General features: G+C 44.9%; 1 protein-coding gene across 1 annotated transcript in view; it reads right to left on the minus strand.

The window, feature by feature from the left end:
* TSPAN6 (tetraspanin 6) overlaps nt 1-19,895 on the minus strand; it is a 165,712-nt gene that overhangs the window by 94,281 nt on the left and 51,536 nt on the right. The window lies entirely within an intron of this gene.

A 19,895-nucleotide genomic window follows, 5' to 3' on the forward strand; every position in this document is an offset into this window, starting at 1 on the left:
AAAAAAAAAGTAATTATCGAAACCAAACAAGACCAAAAAGAAAAAAATCCACAATGCAGTAATCAAAATAGGACTTTCAAAAGGTAGTAATAGTTCAGTTCAAAGCAAATTGCAGATGCAACACTTTTCACACAAAGTACCTTGGATGCGTCGCGCACACAAACAAAAATGGTTGCAGGGAAGGTGATGTGTTGGTTCCTTCCACTCAGGGAAGGTGATGCGTAGATTCCTTGCTCCGGGGGAGGAAATGCGTTGGTTGCTTACCAGTGAAGAGGTGATGTGTCGGTTTCTGCGTGGGCAAGTGATGAGTCGGTTTCTTACTGGGACGATGTGCGAGTTCTTGCAACTGCACAGCAGAGCTTGCGTCAGAATCAGTGCGCTGATCTTGGAGTTCAGAGACTGGTGCACTTGATGCCGCGATTCCTTGAGCCGCGGCGACAATTTCTTCGGTGATGTGTGGGAAACAGGTGCGGATGCGTCGCGCTTCTCGAAGTTGTGTTACTTTCCCAGCAGAAAACAGCCTCCAGAGGTCCAAAAACAACAGCAGGTACTTTAGCAGGCCAGGACTCCCAGCAAGGATGTTCAGGCGAGTTGGTGGTGAAGTCGTTGTGTCCCCGAGACTTCAGAACAGGAGGCAAGCTCAGTTTCAAGCCCTTGGAGATCTTCCTCAAGCAGGGGGCACAGCAAACAGCAAAGTCATTTTCCCTTTCCTTGGCAGAAAGTAGCCACTGCAGGCCAACCCCAGACAGCAAACAGCACAGGGGCAGTACTCCTCATCAGCTTCTTCGGCTCTTCTCCTTGGCAAAGGTCCCTCTTGATTCTCAGAAGTGATCTGTTAAGTCTTTTCTATCCCTGAGACTTCCAACTGGAGGCAAGCTCTACTTCAATCACTTGGAGAAACCTCTAACAGCAGGATGATGACAGCACAGTTCAGTCCTTTCCCCACCCCAGACAGAAGTAACCACTGCAGGCCAACCCCAACAGCACTGGGGCAGTACTCCTTACCCAGCGTTCCTGGTTCTGCTTCTGGCACGTTCCTTAGTTCAGCAGTGATCTAAAGTTCAGGGAACTGGGCCCCACTTTTATAGCAGAAATTCCTTTGTTCTCTGGTGCTCGAGAAGCTCTATGCCCAGCCACAACCAGTTGTGTCCTCTCTGTTGCAACTGCCCAGCAGGAGGTGGAGACAGCATTGTGGAAGGCAGACAGGCCTATTCAGGTGCAAGTAAATCTCCTACCACCACTCTAAATGCAGACCGGACCTATTCAGGTGCTAGTGAGAACTCTTCCCCCTACTCTGAATGCAGCCCAGTTCTATTCAGCCCAGCCCGGCTTCATCCAGACTCTCTGGAACCACTGCACATTCCCAGCCTCTGTCACTCAAAAGCCAGACAGTCAATACACATCCCAGCAGAGACACAGTGGATGGCTAAGCAAGAAAATACCTACTTTTTAAAAGTGGTATTTTCAAACACAGAATGTAAACATCTCCCTCACTAAAAGATGCCTTTTAACATTCTGAGCTCAGGCATACTAAACTTTATTTTCCTACCTTGTTCCCAGGGGTAGTTATGTTTAGAAGATGTTATAAACAAACTACCCATTCTATCCTAAGGGAACAGGTAGCCTTGCAATAGTGAAAAATGAAATTGGCAGTATTTCACTATCAGGACATGCCACACCCACCAGGGCATGTCCTACCTTTCACATACACTGCACCCTGCCCACAGGGGTACCTTGGGCCTACCTTAGCAGTGACTAACGTAAGAAAAGGGAAGAGTAAGGCCTGGCAAGTAGGTACACTTGCCAAGTCGACATGGCAGTGCTAGACTGCACACAGATACTGCAATGGCAGATCGGAGTCATATTAACAGGCTGCTTATGTGGGTGGAACAATCAGTACTGCTGGCCCACTAAAAGCATTTGATGTACAGGCTCAGGGCACACACAGTGCACTGTGCTAGAGAAGGACTAGTAAATCAAATCAACCAATTATGGAAACACCAATCCATAACAACAATTTACAGGGAGAGCACATGCACTTTAGCACTGATCAGCAGTGGTGAATTGCCCAGAGTCATGAAATCAAAACAAAAAAAACAGGTCAGAAAAAATACAGGAGGAAAGCAAAAAGTTATGGGATGACCCATCAAAAAGGGGCAAGACCGACAGACTCCAAATTTAGACACCTTAACATAAAAGAAGTAATCCTCTTACACACCTTTTTAATGTTTAAGTCTTCATTGAGCGAGTACACACAATGGCAAAAAGCAAATCTCAATAGGCTTGTCCCAAACAGCAATACCCCAGAATAACAGAGTAAGTAGTGTGGAGGAGATTTTGGGGCCGTAAGATTCTAGTAAAATTCCATGGATAATGGTATTTCAGAGACACACTGAGAAAATTGGGAATTGGTACACGGTGGGAAGATCGGATGACAGCTGGGTCCATCAGTAAGAATACTATTAAAGGAAATTATGGCAGCATAAATTGGATCTGATGCAGTCACAATCCTCTTTCGGGCCACTGTCTGACGCCATCCTTGTGGTGAAGGATGAGTTTAAGGATGAGCGGTCCTTGACGAGATTGAACCTTTGGGAGCCAGGAAACTTTATCTTCAGTTTTGTTAAGACCCCCACCCCCCCATGTTTTCCTTCACCTCATGCTGTGGCCGTCATCAGGAACGAGATAGGTGGGAATTCCCCACCTGTGGTGCCAGTAGGGAAACTGTGGCACACGTCTTTTTTTTTGTGGTACTTATGTCAAGGGTAGGAAAAAATGGATTTTCCCAGTGTGCCAAATATTAGGGGTGAGAAATCATGTTGACGCCTTCCGCATTTTCAGATATGACAAGACAAAGTATGGTCTTTGCTGTCTCTCGATATCTCCAGGTGATGGAGAGGACCACACACATGCTTCTCAAGTCTATTGTGGGGCCTGATACCACTGTAGTACAGAGGGTTCCTAGTGATCCTGTTCTCCCCCTTTACTAGTAACCTGAGATGCTGGAACCCAAGACCGTATTTGGCCATTAAGAAAGCTTAGGGTCTTTTACAGGCTTCTTCCCCCTTTTATGCACTTGTACTTTGAGAAGCCATGGATTAAGATGCATTTGTTTTCCCCAAGAAAGTACCCGGAGATGCTGTTGCCACTGATTGCATTTGGCCATCAAGAAAGCTTAGGGTCTTTTAGAGGCTTCTTCCCCTTTTATGCATTAGCACTTTGAGAATCCATGAATGTCACTGTTTACACCAAGAAAGTTTAGGGTCCTCTCCTCCCTCTTGCACTCGCACTTTGTGAACATGTGGAATAAGTTGGTATTTGTATAACTCTGTGCTTCTCTTACTGACCTTATGAAATGGCATGGCCGTAGGGATTTAAATTCATATTCTCCAATTATGTCGTTTAAAATAGGTTTTATTGTTTTTATGGTATATGCTTCTATGATTCTAGTTTTTTTATTTTACATAATTATCTTTTTGTACTTTTATGGCTTTGAGCTGAAAAAAGATTTGAAAGAAAGAAAGATATTTTAATCACACTTAACTAGAACTTTAATATAAGCTTTGGTTTTTTCAGTGAATTTTAGTTTTTTTGTTTAAGTAAATGTATTATTTTTGGACTTCTGCATGCTAAAATGACTGAAGAATATATCCTGTGCACACAAATCAGTTTTAAAAGGTGACAGCTTTGTTTTGTAATACACTGAAACCTCTCTATGGAATGACAGGTGTGCATAGTAGGGTGAGGGGACAGACTTGCCTATCCTTTCAGATCCCCCGCTCAGATAACAGGTGTGCATAGAAGGGAGGGGGCAGGGGCTGGCCTCATTTCAGACCCCTCTCTCAGATGATGGGCATGCGTAGTAGAGTATGGGGAGGGATTGAGCTCTCCATTCAGACCTCTCTCTCAGATAATGGGTGGGTGTAGTAGAGTGCAGGGAAGGACTGACCTCTCCTTTCGCACATGTCTCTCATATGATATGTGTGTGTAATACAGTGTGGGGAGGGACTGGCTTCTCCTTTCAGACCGCTTTCTCAGATGACAGGTGAGCGTAGTTGGATGTCAGTCAAGCAATCAAATTTGTAGAGCGTGGCTTGTCACCCATGAGGGTATCCAGGAGCTGGGATGCGGGACTCAGTCGAAAAGCCAGGTCTTGAGTCTCTTCCTGAAGTCCGTTAGCGAGGGTGCTGTAAGGACGTGTAGAGGGACTTGGCGGCAAGGTGGGAGAAGAAAGGGCCTCCACTGGGCTTGGGTGGAGGGGTGGTGTCTGGGCGTGAAAGGCGGAGAAAAGATTTCTGGGTGGCTGATGGAATTTCAGGAGGTGGTCAGTGTATGCTGGCCCTTGGTTATAGGTGCGTGTCAATAGTTTGAATTGGCTGAATGAGGAGTCAGGTGTAGGGTGATGTAGGTCCGTTTGGGCAGGTTAAGGATCAATCTAGCCGCTGAATTCTGTATCATCTGGAGCCTTCTCAGGAGTTCGTTGAAAGTTCCTGCGTACAGTGGGTTGCTGTATCCAGATGGCTGGCGATTAGGGCTTGCGTGACTCTTTCTTGTGCTTAAGGGGAGCCATTTGAAGATTCTTCAGAGCATGCGGAGAGTTGGAAACAGGCAGAGGAGACAGTGTTGATCTGTCGTATGGTGGTAGGATTGCTGTCCAGAATGATGCCGAGGTTGCTGGTGGGTTGTTTGGTGTAGGATTGGGTCTCAGTTCAGCAGGCCAAGAGGTGTCGTTCCAGAGGGAGGCATGTTTGGCAAAGATCAGTACTTCGATCTTGTTAGTGTTGAGCTTTAGACAGTTGTCCTTCATCCAGACAGCAACGTTCTTCATGCAGTTGTGGAAGTTGGTCTTGGTGGCGGAGGGGTCAGCTGAGTGCGAGACGATGAGTTGGGTGTTGCTGGCGTAGGATACAAGGGTTGGAATTTGTGGGTTCTGACTATGTTGGCTGGATGAGTCATGTAGGTGTTGATAGGGTAGGACTGATGGATGAACATTGAGGGATGCCAAAGATCGCGCATGTGGGATCCGAGGTTAAGGGGGTAGGTGGATTCTCTGCGTGCGACCCGTGAGGAATGACCCGATCCATCAGAGTGCGTCTCCCTTAAGTTCTGATCTGGTGCAGTCTCTTGAGAGTGTGGTGGGATCCGGTGTCAAAGGCATCAGAGAGGTCGATGGAGATCAAGGTCACTGATTCTCCTCTGTCGAGTATGGAGAGGATTCATCTAGCAGGTTGTTTCTCTTTCGGTGTTCAGTGAACTGTCGGTTGATGGTATTCTCCATGACTTTGGCGTGATGTGTTTAGAGACCTCTCTCTGTGATGTGTGTGTGTAGTAGAATGTGGGGAGAGACTGGCCTCTCCTTTCAAAAAACCCTCTCAGAGATGACTGGTATGCTTATTAGGGTGTGGGAAGGTACTGGCTTCTCCGCTGAGACCCGCCTGTCCTGGATGATAGGTGTGCATAGTAGGGCGTGGGAAGAGCCTTAACCCTACTCACAATTCTTCCCAAGCCAATGAGCTTCACTAAAACTTCTTCCTACAGTAAAACCTACTCCTTCCTTATTTTCAGTATCCTGCGAGAGTCTCACAAGTTTGTAAAAAAATCTAAACAAGCACTGGCAAAGCCAATAGGCGGCACCAATGCTCGAGCTATTGGCCTTGTCAATGTTAATGTCTTTTAGTCATGTTCTAGCAGCACATTTGCTGTTCACCCTTGCTCAAAGTCCCTAACAGCTAAGTAACACAGGATGTTGAGCCGACGCAGAGTCTCTTCGCCCCCCCATGTTGAGTTCACTATCCTGCACCTTCTAACACAAAAAAATGATGTGGCCTGCGTGCTGCTAGACAACATGGCTAACAGACATTCCTATTGACAAGGCCTAAAGCTTGGGCATTGCTACACACGGAGTCATGTGGTGTGATTCAGGAATTCATGCTTGCTCAGGGAACATTTATGGACACATGCCAAGGTTTTTTAATGCACAGACAGAAAGACAAGGGCCTCAAAGCAAGTCAACAGCACTATAACATTTTGTGTGCGGCTGCATCACTAGAGTATTAAACAGCATATGAAGAAAAAGCAGTAAAGTACTCTACAATGGCGGTGACATCACATCACTCCTCCTCCCCCAGGCCTCTATTCACCAGGCACTCTTCTCCAGAATTTTCCATTCAATATACTGCTTGCACCATCTGTTTACCAGCAAGCCCCACCCTCTGTCCCAGCCCCCTGGGTATAGGAGCACTGGACATAGCAATAAACAACAACATGCTCCCATTTCTCAGGTAGAGAGGAAATAATGAATAAACAGGGACCGGGTCAGCATCACTTAATCTCTGTGCACCTAAAACCAAACAAATTAACCTGACCTTGTGTAATATAACTGGAACTTTTGTAAAGCACTCCAATGCCTTTGGGTAAGTCGAGTTCATTCTCTATAAAAATGTCCCCAAAAATTAATCTGACATTGTGTAATGTAACTAGTGCCCATGAAAACATCTCCAACACCTTTGGGTGACTCAAGTTCACATTATATAATAAACAAGCATTGGCATAGCCAATAGGTCTCACCTTTGAGACCTTATAAGTGTTTAGCCATGCAACACTTGATGTTGTTGCACCAAGGATATTGTGCTGCATAACTAAACACTTATAAGGTCCCAAAGGCGAGACCTATTTGCTATGCCAATGCTTGTTTTTGTTAGGCACGGGGAGATTAAGTGATTTGCCTAGAATCACAGGATGTTCAGCGTCATTGCCGAGACTCGAACCGGGTTCCCCAGATTCAAGGTCAACCTCTCTAGCCGCAAGGCCAACTCCTCTCCCCTAACCTTCACATAAGCAAATGTTTGAGCACCTTGTTGAAACACAAATGTTATGTTTCTTACTTTAAACCGGAGGAGTGTAATATAAATCCAAGGAGGCCAGATAAAAGCCAGATTGTCGGGATAACTACTAATTCATTCAAATGAGTACTATATAGAGCAATTGGATGTAAAAGTGTCTTGCATGGATATCTGGAAAATCTAGCATGGATTCGTACTTTCGTTCTGTTATTCCGAGTTTAGGAGTCTTTGTCTTAAATTCCTGGTTCGGCTATTTAGCAGTTGGCCAGTTCTGACTATACTTCCTGGTTCGGCCTTTCAGTAGTTAGCCAGCTGTAACCTCCCTTCCTGTTTCAGTCTGTTAGTAGTCAGCTGGCTCGCACTTCCCGTCTTGGTTCGGCCTTCACTTCTTACTCCACCTTTGAGTAGTCGCGCATCACCAGGCCCTTTTGCCATACTTGCCAACTCTACCGATTTGGATGGCAGGCTATCACTTTTTTTTGTCAGCCCTACCTACTGCCTACCAGAGTCAGAGTGGGACATAAAACAGCCTTGGGCACCAAAATAAAAGTGGTCCCCGTTAAATTAGATAGCTATAAAAATGGCCCAGGTTTGCAAAAAGGGGCAGTTGTAAACTTGTAAAGATACGCTCCGTGGGGGTTTAGCAAGGTATGGCAAACTGCATGCATGTGTGCTTGCTACAATCTATGTTTTAATGTCAGGTAAATCAACAGTAAAAACTGGAACAGCAGACCACAAGATAGGCCCAAAAACAGACAAACATCATTCCCACAGACTGGCCTGTCAGACCAGCCCTTCGGGCAGTGCCTGGTTGCCCTATATGCCCAGCCGCCACTGCTGCCTACCGATTTGTGCCTGCAATCCTACTGCTTTTTGAGGAGGCCAGGTGTACCTCAGTAATTCCGCCTCACCGCCTGCGGTGAAAAGAAACTTAAAATGCAGCTCAAATCACATGGAAAAGTGGACTGCAGTGGTATGCCCACACTGGCAGCAGGGCTGATTCCATTGGTCTCACGTTCAGGTAAGGCGCGCTGTACTAACAGTATGTTCTTTCAACAAAATCAAATTACAGAAACAATTTCTCGTGCCAGTGTGTGTGTGTGTGTGTGTGTGTGTGTGTGTGTGTGTGTGTGTGTGTGTGTGTGTGTGTGTCCATCTCTCAGTTTCAAAGTTTAAAGTTGAAAAGACGAAGTAAATCCAGGATAGCAAAGGACACCAACAAGGAAACAGAGGCTACAGACTTCATCTGAGCCACAGACAGAATACAGAGTTTAAAAGGGGTACGGAGGACATTTGAAATATATACAGCTAAAGGGTTAAAGGCACTTCAGATAATAGTATATGCTGAGCTCCAATGTGAGTGAAACAGCCCAGAGGACTAATGCACCCATATCTGCATCCAAATGGGAGACTGGCTCTGCAGGTCATCCTTTTGAAGTCAATTAAACGCGCAAGGTTGTTAATAATAGTAGCTCTTTGCCTATTTTCCACAAGCAACCACAAGATGGCGCCGACGTGCTACGTCATGCACCCTCAAAGCGAATCGTGCGAGGTTAACAGGATAACTCCCCCGTCTTCCCTCTACCGCTGCTGCCGAAGCTATTTGCCACGGTCCCCTTTACTGTGTATACACCGCTTCCTTTAAGAAAGGTCATAAAATACTTAAAGGAAGGTTGGCCTAGGGAGAAGAATGTGGATTTCTCTCTCCAGACATTTGTCAAAGTTTCCTCAGAACTCTCTGTTGAAGATTGTTTGCTTGTACGTGGTGACAGGTTGGTTCCTCCTGACATATTGAGAGCAAGATTATTGTTAGGGGCTCATAAAGTTCATTTGGGAAAGACGCTCACAAAAAGAAGGATTTGTGAACATTTTTGGTGGCCACAGATGGACAGAGATGTTGATTTGTTTGTGGAAAATTGTGTCATTTGTTCAAATTCAGATAAAAGTCTTAAAGTTCGTACTCCTCCTCTTCAACCTATTGAGTTACCCAATAGGCCTTGGGAAAAAATTGGTATAGATCTAGTTGGTCCATTTAATATGCTTCCAGCTAATTCCAGGTTTGCTGTTGTTGCAATTGACAACTATTCTAAGTGGCCGGAAATTCGTTTCATTATCTTATTATGCAAGAGCCTAGAAACACTTTTTTCCTGCATGGAATTGAATGAAGGGGCGTATTTTTTGGGAATACAAAGCAGGCTAAAAGGCCTGTCAGCAAGCACAAATGCAGAGAAGAGAACCGAGACCAGACGGAAAAAACGAATTTGTCCATGATCACACAATTTAGTCACTGTGGAAAGCCAGGATTTTAAAACGCAATTCACAACTGTGTCAAATCGAATACACTAACCTTTCAATGTTGAAGCCCTGTACAAACATCAAGTAAGCAAATACACAGTGACATGGAACGCGGAGTTGTTCCAAGGAGAAAAAAAACAAACGGTGAGTGTTTTTTGTGGCATTCTTATGCATTAGCAGTGTATCAGGTGGCTCCCATGGTCTAGGACCGGTGCACAGGTGCAAGCAGCCTTGCCAGGTTCTCACAGGCTCCGGTGCTCTACCATGCCTTGTGATGACCGGTACAAGTACAAGAGAATTCTACAGAGAGTCAGTTACGGAGGCTCACGCTGGCCACACGGCTCATACTGTGAGCTGCCTCAGACCCACGGGGTCATTTCCCCTGACCTGTCTCCATGGCATGTACGTCATTTCCCGTGGCACCTTCCTTTAGAAAGAGGTCATGTGATGTCATTAACTGATATCATTCAGCTAATTAGTGGCTTGAAACGTGAGTTTTGCCATAGAATGGTGGCATGTAGTGCCACGCCCACTTCAGTCACGTGCCGACTATTCACATGGCCTCGGCTTCCTTCACCATTCTCCGGGCAGCTGGCCACATTCACCCGGACTCCTACCTTAATCTGGTGCCTTTATCTTCTCTTGGTGCTCTGCCATTTTTACTTTTTCATATTATTTACAATGACAGTAATCTCTTAAGGGCATTTGCCAGCGGAAATCGGAACAAGGGTGGCGATAAAATGCCAAGTATATTCCCTGAGCTCAGCTATTATTATTTTACTAACTCACTCCTAAATGGGGAGAGTCGTAAAACAGGGAAGCAAGTCATAGTAACCCGTCAAACAGCTGTGAATATGTAATTGAAAGTACGAGCTATTCTGTGTATTTCACCGCGGGTGGGCAAGCCATGTAATAAAGTTACGCGTTTATACTGACAAATGTTTTAAATTGAAAGTGTGAGCTTTTAAACAGAGTAACTCGCTTGTTTAACAAGAAGCTGGAGGAGGACCTGTGATGGGGTTTGAACACAGTTTTTTTGAGGGTGTGTGAAAAAGGAAGCAAGTTGTGAACCACAAGCAAATCGTCGATGTCACGAAGCGTTTGTGAAACGAGGAAAACGCTGTTGAGCTGTTGTTGCGCTGTTACAGTGGGGTCCACTAATACTGGAGCTCACCCTAGAGATGTGGTTCAGTAACTGGGCGGCAGTGACGTGGATTCAGCTCGTGCTGCACGATCAGTGATTGGTCTATTAAAAACTAGGGGCGCCGACTTCTGGGAGGACCGCATCTCACTATATGCGGACGACATTCTGCGGTTCCTGGCCTCTCCGAAGGCCTCGCTAACAGCAGTGTTGGATATCTTTGCCATCTTCGGTAGATAATCGGGATACACCATAAACTGGCTCAAATCAGTGTTGTATGTCCTTAGGGGACCCCTTACAGGCCTCCCTGTGGGCTGCCCGATACAGATCACCACACAGGGCTTTAAATATCTCGGCATTTATATAACCACTAACTCTGCTGACAGATTCGCCCGAAATCTGTTACCCCCCTTGCAGAGACTGAAAAGAGATTCAGAGCGCTGGATGGGTCTCCCGCTCTCGCTGCTGGGCAGAGCCTCCCTATTTAAGAGGATGTCCCTGCCCAGGTTCCTTTACGTCCTGCAAAACTCGCTGGACCTGGTCCCCGCTAGCTACTTCAAAGAGATTGAGACCCTACAACGCCGCCCTCTATGGAACGAGAAAACGCGTATTGCATTGCCCAAACTGAACCTCTCCTGGTACGACGGGGGGGGATCGCCCTCCCGGACCTCAAAAAATATTATTGGGCAACACATTTGGCTGCCATTAACCATGGCACCTATCGACAAGCGGGTGATCCGGGATATGCAATGGATCGGTAGCTACTGCCTGGTGGGAACTATGACAGAGCGCTTTACTCGAGCGCTTGGGAACGCCAATTAACCGGACCAACCAAACGATCAGTACAGGTCTGGAGGGCAGACACCAGGAGCACGGAATGGGACCGCAAGATAACCCTGGCGACGCCAATATGGGCCTCGGAGCAACTCAGGCACCTCTGGTCCACTAAAGACTTTGACAAATGGGACCTCATAGGCATCTCAAAAGTGGGCGACCTATGGGTAAAGGGGGAGGTCAAGTCATTTCCCACCCTACAGCAAGAGTACGAACTTGCCTCTACAGAACACTTTCGATACCTTCAAGTCCTTCACGCCTTACACTCTTGTCTCCCAAATGGGGAGACCCCCCCTGAAGCCACCCCCCTCGAGGACAGACTCCTGGATGGCTATCTTCCAACAAAGGCCATCTCGCTTACATATAAAAAGTTAGTTAACCATTCTGCAGACCCCCTAATGAAACTGCGAGAGAAGTGGGAAGGGGATGGTATAATCCTAGACGAGGAAGATTGGGTGGCAGCAGTGTCCTCACTGCGGGAAGTGGCCATGGCTGCAAAATGGAGGCTGATACAACTTAAAATTTTACACCGGGTCTATATCACAGGACCCGGGATGGTACGAATGGGCAGAGCAACAGATGGAGGGTGTAGAAGGGGCTGTGAACACGAAGGCACCTTCCTACACATATTATGGGAATGCCCCTTGGTCCAGAGGTACTGGAAGAAAATACATGAGGTTATGGGGGAAGTGTTAAATCAGGCTCTCCCGCTGGAAGCTAAGAGATGCCTACTGAATGTATGGGAGCCCACTGACTTAAACAACACACAGATGGCCTGGGTTACATTGGGGCTGATGATAGCGAAACGTAACATAGCCCAGAAATGGGGGGCGTCCCAGGCTCCACCAGTGAGTGCCTGGAAGAAAGACATGGACTGGTGCATGCTCCGGGAAAAATATGTTTATGTGGCCAGGGGATGTCCTAGGAAATGGGTCTGCATTTGGAACGAATGGAATGAATATAGAGGGACTATCTGCAGCCCACCACTGTTACCAGCTCAAGAGGTACCAATATAGAAAATGCGCAAATCACCCATAGCCAATTGATCATGCTTTGTACTAATATGTGTATCATGTTCAACCAAGACATTTGACTGCATTGTATTCTTGCCTTGTAACCTTGATTCCTATTATTAATAAAAAGAATTATAATTAAAAAAAACTAGGGGCGCCAATGATTAGTGTTTGTGGCCGACTAGTGATGACAGTGACACATGCTTACAGTGAAAGCCCCACTAACAATTAATGCTACTATTAGTAGGATGTCACTGAACTGAGGAAACAAGGTGTAAGCTGAGCACCCCAGCTAACCCAGGTTAAACAAGCGTGTGCACCTCACACTGAAAGGAGGCAGCAGGGGGAGGGGAGAGAGGAGGGGGCTTGAGCCAGTTTCCCTTGCAGGAGCGAGCAGCAAGGCACGATAATTGCTAACATATGGCGCCGCTGCTTGCTCCTGCAAGGGAATCGCCAAACGTGCACGCGTTGCCATTCAAAGCAATGCAACGCAACGCGTGCACGTTTTGGGGCGAAAAAGGGAACCGATTATTAAAGGTCTCTACTATGCAGCGCGAGAGACCTAAAAATGACTCTCAGTCCCTGGGGACCTGCCGTGAATGTGCTTTGAAATCAGAGCTCTGAGAGGGTGAGGATGACAGGAGGAGGCAGAGGGGCAGGAATGCAGCGTCATGGGAGGAGGTCGGAGGGAGGAATGCTGCTTCCATCTGTCCCGTAATGGGGAAATAATGAATAAACAGGGGCGGCGTCATCACTCAATCTCCGCGTACCTACAAACAAAAACATTTATCTGACCTTGTGTAATGTAACTGTGCATTTGTAAAGCGCTTCAATACCTCTGGGTCAGTCGAGTTTGCGCTCAATCAAAATGCCACCAAAAATGTATCCAAGCAAAAACCAAAGGAAATGATGGACGGAGTGTTGAACATTGCAAGCACTCACCCCCAGTCAACTGATCTGGGTTTAATCCATCACCGTTCTTTAGCCCACTCTGCCACCCCAGTTCAGACATGGCCATATGCAAATCAGTCTGACCCTGTGCCTCATGGGAACAGTCCAGCCCGAACTGCCAAGCCATGTCTTCCCTGGACCGGAAACAAGCTTCCTAGGACCTGTTTCTGGCATTTCAGCCGTCTTCAGCCAGGCTTGCTTGAATCCAGTGGCAAAGTGAGCAAGGGACTCACGTCTGAGCATACCCTGCCAACTTATGGCAAACAAAGCAAAAACCAAAGGAAATGATGGACGGAGTGTTGAACATTGCAAGCACTCACCCCCAGTCAACTGATCTGGGTTTAATCCATCACCGTTCTTTAGCCCACTCTGCCACCCCAGTTCAAACATGGCCATAAGCAAATCAGTCTGACCCTGTGCCTCATGTATCCGACATAGTGTAATGAAAACTAGTGCTCATGTATAGCGCTCCCATACCTTTGGGTTGCTCAAGTTGACATTACATAAACAAGCGTCAGAGAAAATGTGAAGAGAGCTGCCCAAGCCTTGCCCTTAACTGTGCTGCAAGGTTGGGCTGCTGAAGGTCCGATGACCGAGGCTCGCTAAGGCGACAAGCTGCGAAGTGGAAGGGGCATGGGGGAAATCCTCACACTTTAAAGTCAGAGAAAATTAAAGAGGCTATTTCGAAAACAGCGCCTGAAGTACCTAACATTTCATCTCAGTATTTGAACAGGATGGGGGGAGATTAAGTGATGGGCGCCGAAGCTGAACCACTGAAGACACGAGAAAGTGACACGAACAGGAATCAAAGAAAAAATAGTTCCCCAAATGCACACAAACAGAAGTTTAATTTTAATAGTAACTGGCCAGTGCTCTATGGGAGAAAACCAGATACAACAAGATTTGGCATAGGCAATAGATCGCGCCTTTGGGACCTTATGTGTATAGCCAGAGCAATTGGCTTTGCTAATGTCTTTAAGCCATCTTGCAGAGCAGCGTGGTTGCTTTGCAGCATGTTGAAAAGTTATAATAAAGTGTTATAAGCATTTTTGGTACCTTATATATAACTAAGACAATATGCACAACTGAACGACCCTATTAAAACAAGCATTGGCATAGCCAATAGGTCTGGCGCCTTTGGGACGTTATAAGTATTTAGTTATGCAGCACAATATCTTTGGTGCAACAACATCAACTGTTGCATGGATAAACACTTATAAGGTCCCAAAGGCGAGACCTATTGGCTATACCAATGCTGGTTTCTTTATGGATCCCTCGACTAAAATAGGATTTTTAACTTTGTATTTCATCTAAACAGTCTGCTTTACCTGACAATTTACTATTTACCACTTTTAATCTTCAATAAAAACGTATTTAACTAAAACAAATATATATGAATTCATTGAATAAAATTGCAGTATTTGAAGAAATATATTAAGTTGACAGAAAAAAAATAGAATTACACAGACAAAAAGGTAAAACCACAGCATAGAATACACAAACTAAAATCACACAGTAGTGTGTACCGTTTTGTTTGATGTTTTCAGACACATTAATATTTTTATTTTTTAACCCAGCATATCCCCTGGCTTCTTTGTGTATGTAGTGGGCTTAACAGGCAGGGCCACCAGGGAAAAGGCTTTTGCCATGCTGTCTTTGTTGATGTGTTTTGTGTGATGTTCGCAAACATTAAAATATGTTTGAATTTTGAATCCCACGAAACGAGGCCTGTGTGTATGAGTTATAGGTGTAACTGTTGGGGTCGAGAGGGTGATGGCTTCACCCACGCTAATTCTGTTGATGTGTTTAGTTTGATATTTGCAACCATTGTAGTAGGTCAATCTTTTTTAACACAAGATCATTTGTATCCTGTCACTACTAGTGAGGTAGGTTTGATATTTGGGCCCTTCCTGAGTATGCTTTTCTCACACTGAGTTTCTGCATTGCATTGATTGTTATTTGTCATTGTGAATGTGATTTGTCAATATGTTCTTGACAAATACTGTTCACAAATATTTATGGTAAATGTAACAATTTCCATGTGCTGACCTGATGCATGCATCAGGTCTTCAACTTCTTTTGTTTGTGAAGCATTATCTGTTGTTCATAAACCTTTACAGAGAAATACAGCACTGGGGCATGTGCACCGGACACTTGGTGTTTGCTTAACAACTCAAAAACACCTGAAAGCAAAGTTACCAAGGAAAGGCAGTGAATGGAGACAAACACTACCTGCCTTCAAAGTTTGTGGAAGTTTTACAGAGCAGAGTTTGAGTTCCTCGCATGCAAGGACACTTATGTCAATTCCCTGGTATTCACAATAAAAAAGATCACTGGCTTTGGGCCCTTTATACATTTTCAACCATTTTGACAGATCGTCACAAAATTTGGTAAGGTGAAAGTTGAACTTTGAAGGTCTTTTTCTCCAACTTTGGTTCCGCTTGGTCAAAGGTGCAAACATTATTTTTTCTATGGAGTGAGGTGTCACCTTTAATTTCAAAGGCATGACAAAGAGAGAGGTGAAACATAGTCTTGCACTGAATTGTATGTAGTTACCTTCATACAGCACATCAGGTTAACATAAAACTTCCCTGACAAGGTGTACAGGTGCTTAGAGCGGACGGGTAGCACTCACTCTACTCTGTAGGTTATGCGTGGCTGAAGTGTTTAGTGTGGCCTATGCTTGAAGTGATTTGGAGCTGTTCCCTTATAGTGACACGTGTGCTGGACTGGGTACCATAACCGGCCCTGGCAAAGTGCTCGGCCGGCCCCTCAAGGGGTTGGGGGTGCGGCCGAGTTGTTTGCCACGGCCGGTTTCGGCCGATTTCGTTACAGGGGCCGTTAATGAAGCTATGCTGCAAAAACGGCCCTGTGCCCAAAACCGGCCCCCAACCCTGGCGGACCACCGGGGGAATGCCCGTCACAGCCAGTCCGGCTGACCGTGTAGTGGGGCACAGCGGGAGACAGTAAATACGTAAGCTTCAATAGCATCTCTACGAATGGGTGGAAGGGTGATAGCAGCAAATAAGGCTACATGGGAAGAGTTTGTGTTGTGCTTAGTGAGCAGAAAGTGGCTCTCATGACATCAAAACCTCTCACCGCATCTGCCTTTTTCAAGTGAAGAGTACAGTGGAGGGTTGGGGGGGGGGAGGGAGTCTATGCACCTCCTCAACCATCAGCCTCCCCTTCTTCAACCACTTTTGTGTTGGGTGCAACTGACTTGAATACGTTGTCTTTTACACATAGCTTCATGAGATGAAAATAAGGTATTTCACCAGTTCACGGTACACAATATACAGCCTTCATGAGAATGAAAGGCCGAGTGTGCCACACCAGGATTCAAACTTGTGACAAATTTTTTTAGGAGCAGACTTGCAACTCGTTGAGCTATTTCTCCAGCCTCCTGAATGTTATTTTGTAGCTGAGAGAGGAGTGAAACATGACAGATACCATGAATTTAACTAGTTAACTATGGACATGCACTTGAAAAAATATTTAGTCAGTGTTCAGTACACATACGGATTACACAATGGATAGTTGACAAGTACAATAAAGTCAAACTTTGTTAAAAAAAAAAAAGGAAAGAAAAATCACGGAAATATCCCACTGCAACTGAGAGTCTAACCCACCAAGCTGATATTGAAGGTTAGAGGTACGCACAGCGCTCTGATCGTATTGCTGTGCTTGTGTGTGCAGCAGAGAGTAGAGGCGAGAAAGAGAGCTGCTAATGAGGTCAAGGTTAGAGGGTACGAACTAGAATAAGCTATTACATAAAAGTGACAGTCTTTATGGTGTTGTCTCAATGCCACGTGGTCCTGGGCGTCTCTTACCTCTGCAGAGAAGCAGTATAAAGAATGTGCGTTGAAGCGTTTGCACAGCGTAGATGGAGCTTCTTGTGAGCGTTATGCAACTGAAAATTAATAGTGATCTAGTGACATGCGATACAGGCGTCCTTTGGACTCATGGTTTATTGTGTCAGTAAAACCCCTTCATGACACTATTAGAGATAATGCACAGCACCCGGGAATCAACGTTATATTTTGTCTTCTATAGTGCCATGTAGTCAGGTAACTCTAGTGGAGGAGCTATGCCGAGCTACTCAGGAGAAGCCCCTGTGGTAAGGCGAGGGAAACACATACGAAGTTATATTCTTGAAGAATATAGTTCATGCAGTCTATATCATACTTCTATAATGTATTATGCAATGCTATATCAAGTGATTATATCACTATTAACAAGCATTCACAGCTGCACGGCCGTGAAAGCGAAAGTGATGGCAGGGACGCGCTCTGTGGTGGAGGAGGGGCAGAGCGAGGCGCTTGGGAGAGCAAGGCTTAATGAGCCATGAAAGCCACATGGCGGCTGCGCGCGTGCACGCGCTTGTGAACACAAGCTTGAGGCCAGGAAAAGCCTCTGGTAGCACTTTAAAAATCCACTAACTAAGTGTCTAGCAGAGCAGCGCATGCACTGGCTCAGGCGAGACCTAAAAAGAATTAAGATAAAAAATGTCTTCTACTGTTTTTTTGTCCTTTCTGCCTGTTCTAGCCTTTTTTTGGTATGTGGCCTGGACATAAACAATGGGAGGGTGGAGATTGGGAAATGGTACCTGAATGTCAACAGGAGCAGTGGATGGACACTAGTGAAGAATCCACAGATGCCAGATTGCACTTATGGCAATAGAGCACATTAGGAACTGTGTGGACAGCGTCAGAAATCAGTATAATAAATATGGAAGCTGATGTTGTAAAACGAGAGTGGTCATGCTATTGTAATGTGTGAGTAAGGAAGATGTACTGAGCAAAATCAATAAAAAAGATGTTTAAAAAAATATATATATGGAAGCATTGAAGTCAGAGATAGAGAGGGGAAGAAATAAACATATGAGAAAGACAGACAGTTAGTATGAGAGGAAAGCAATAGAATAGAAAGAATGATACCCGCAGGAAGGACAAAGGGTGACAGAGAAAGAGAAGAGGGGGATAGAAAGAGCAAGAAATTGTGTATATGCGTGAAAGAGGGATAGAGGAAGCGAGAGAGAGAATGAGTGAAACAGAGAGGAGGAACAGATAGTGTGTGTCAGAATGAGACTGACCACAGGAGAGAGAGAAAAGACAGAGGATGAGTGCCTGGGTGATGGTCCGACAGGGAACGAGCTTCAGCAATTATGTAAATAATGCTTTTGATGCGAAGTGTTCCAGGGCCAGTGATTTTGCTCTTTTAATGCAAACCTCCCATCAAACAAATAGAAACCGTATTAAACTGTAGTGTTGCTATATACTTTGAAAACCTTTACATTGCGATTTTACAGGACAGGCCATTAAAGCACTTTACTCTAACAGGATACAAATAGGATTGTGACCATTACAATGGTGTACTTGCTCCATGCGCATCTTATGATGCACTGCAATATTTACAAAAACGGACACTGTTTAAGACTGTATGAGGCATATTATACCATTTACACAGCACTTGGTCCCTGCGCCCTGGGAGGGAACAAAAGTCAAAAAGGTGGGAAAACGAAGCAGGATTGGCCACTTGCTAGCAAGGATATTTTGAGGACACTGAAACAAACAAATAAAAAGCAGTGAGCAGAGATTAAGACCCTAAAATAGGGTTTCGAAAGCTTAAAAGGAGGGACAAAAAGGAAGGGTTAAACACTAGCAGCAAGAATTTTTGAACAACAATCAAAGGGACGAATAAAAAGTTTGGATGGGTAAAAGTCGTGGCCCTTTGTAATACCAATCATAAATTAGCTCAGGTGTGGGCAGTTGACTTCAAATTCACACAGAAGTTACATTCTTGGGATTCCGAAGATTTTAGGATAAATAAATTAACCATTTCTTACAAGTGCTCTAATCTAAGTAGAACACTACAAAGCTGGGATAAAGTTGTGGAAAGGAAAAGAACAGTTAAAACATTAAAAAGCCATCAGCAGCTTTGAAGCATAGCCAAACGTTTGATTAATAAGTGAAGATGTGCAGCACAACGAAGGCCTTGCCTATTTCCAGCCATTCCTCCAAACAGGACGAGACAGTAAGGAAAACACCGAAATCCCAATGGCAAGTTTTATAGCCAATACTGGTCAAAGCATGCACCTGTTATGGTAGGGTGGAATAAGGGTAATGTTCACTCAAGTAGGTCCACCTTAAGTCTTGTTTTAAGTATGTATAACACTCAGGAGACTCTGCTGCCACTTGGAAAAATAAGTTGTGGTCTGCCAAAACAAATTTTGAACTTTGAAGCCTCATTGCAATGTGTTGGTGCAAGCCTATAAGTATAGAAGAGACTATGACTGGAGCAAAGTACAAAAAAGGCCTTGAGGAATACTTGCTCCCATCTAGCAAAGCTGAAACTGGGTGGATATTAAACTTTCAGCGTAAAAAACATGCCTAAAGTCCACAGTTTAAAAAAAACACTTGGCGTGACAAAGGAACAAAACGGTTAATTTTGTAGAGCTTGCTAGTCAAAGACTTGACCTAAACTCAACGCTTAATTTGTGGCATTATCTCAAGATTGCTGTCCACTCAGGTTCTTTAACAAACTACAGCTCTTGGACAGATATGTGAAGAAAAACTGTAAAATGTTGATATAAAGAGGCAAGCAAACAAGGTAGAAATCTATCAAAACAGCAGTAATTACTTCCACCAAGTATTACCTAAAGAGGTGGACACCTAATCAATTACAGGGTTCACGTTTTGTATACTTAATACACTTGTCCTCAATATAAACATTCCCTCTTACAACTGTGAAGCATGGGTTTCAAAGAAGTGTAAACAAATTTGCATTAAAATTCATGACTCCCTGGAGGCAAAGATAACA

This window comes from Triturus cristatus, chromosome 5_2 (genome assembly GCF_964204655.1).
Source record: "Triturus cristatus chromosome 5_2, aTriCri1.1, whole genome shotgun sequence".
In the NCBI taxonomy this organism is placed as follows: domain Eukaryota; kingdom Metazoa; phylum Chordata; class Amphibia; order Caudata; family Salamandridae; genus Triturus; species Triturus cristatus.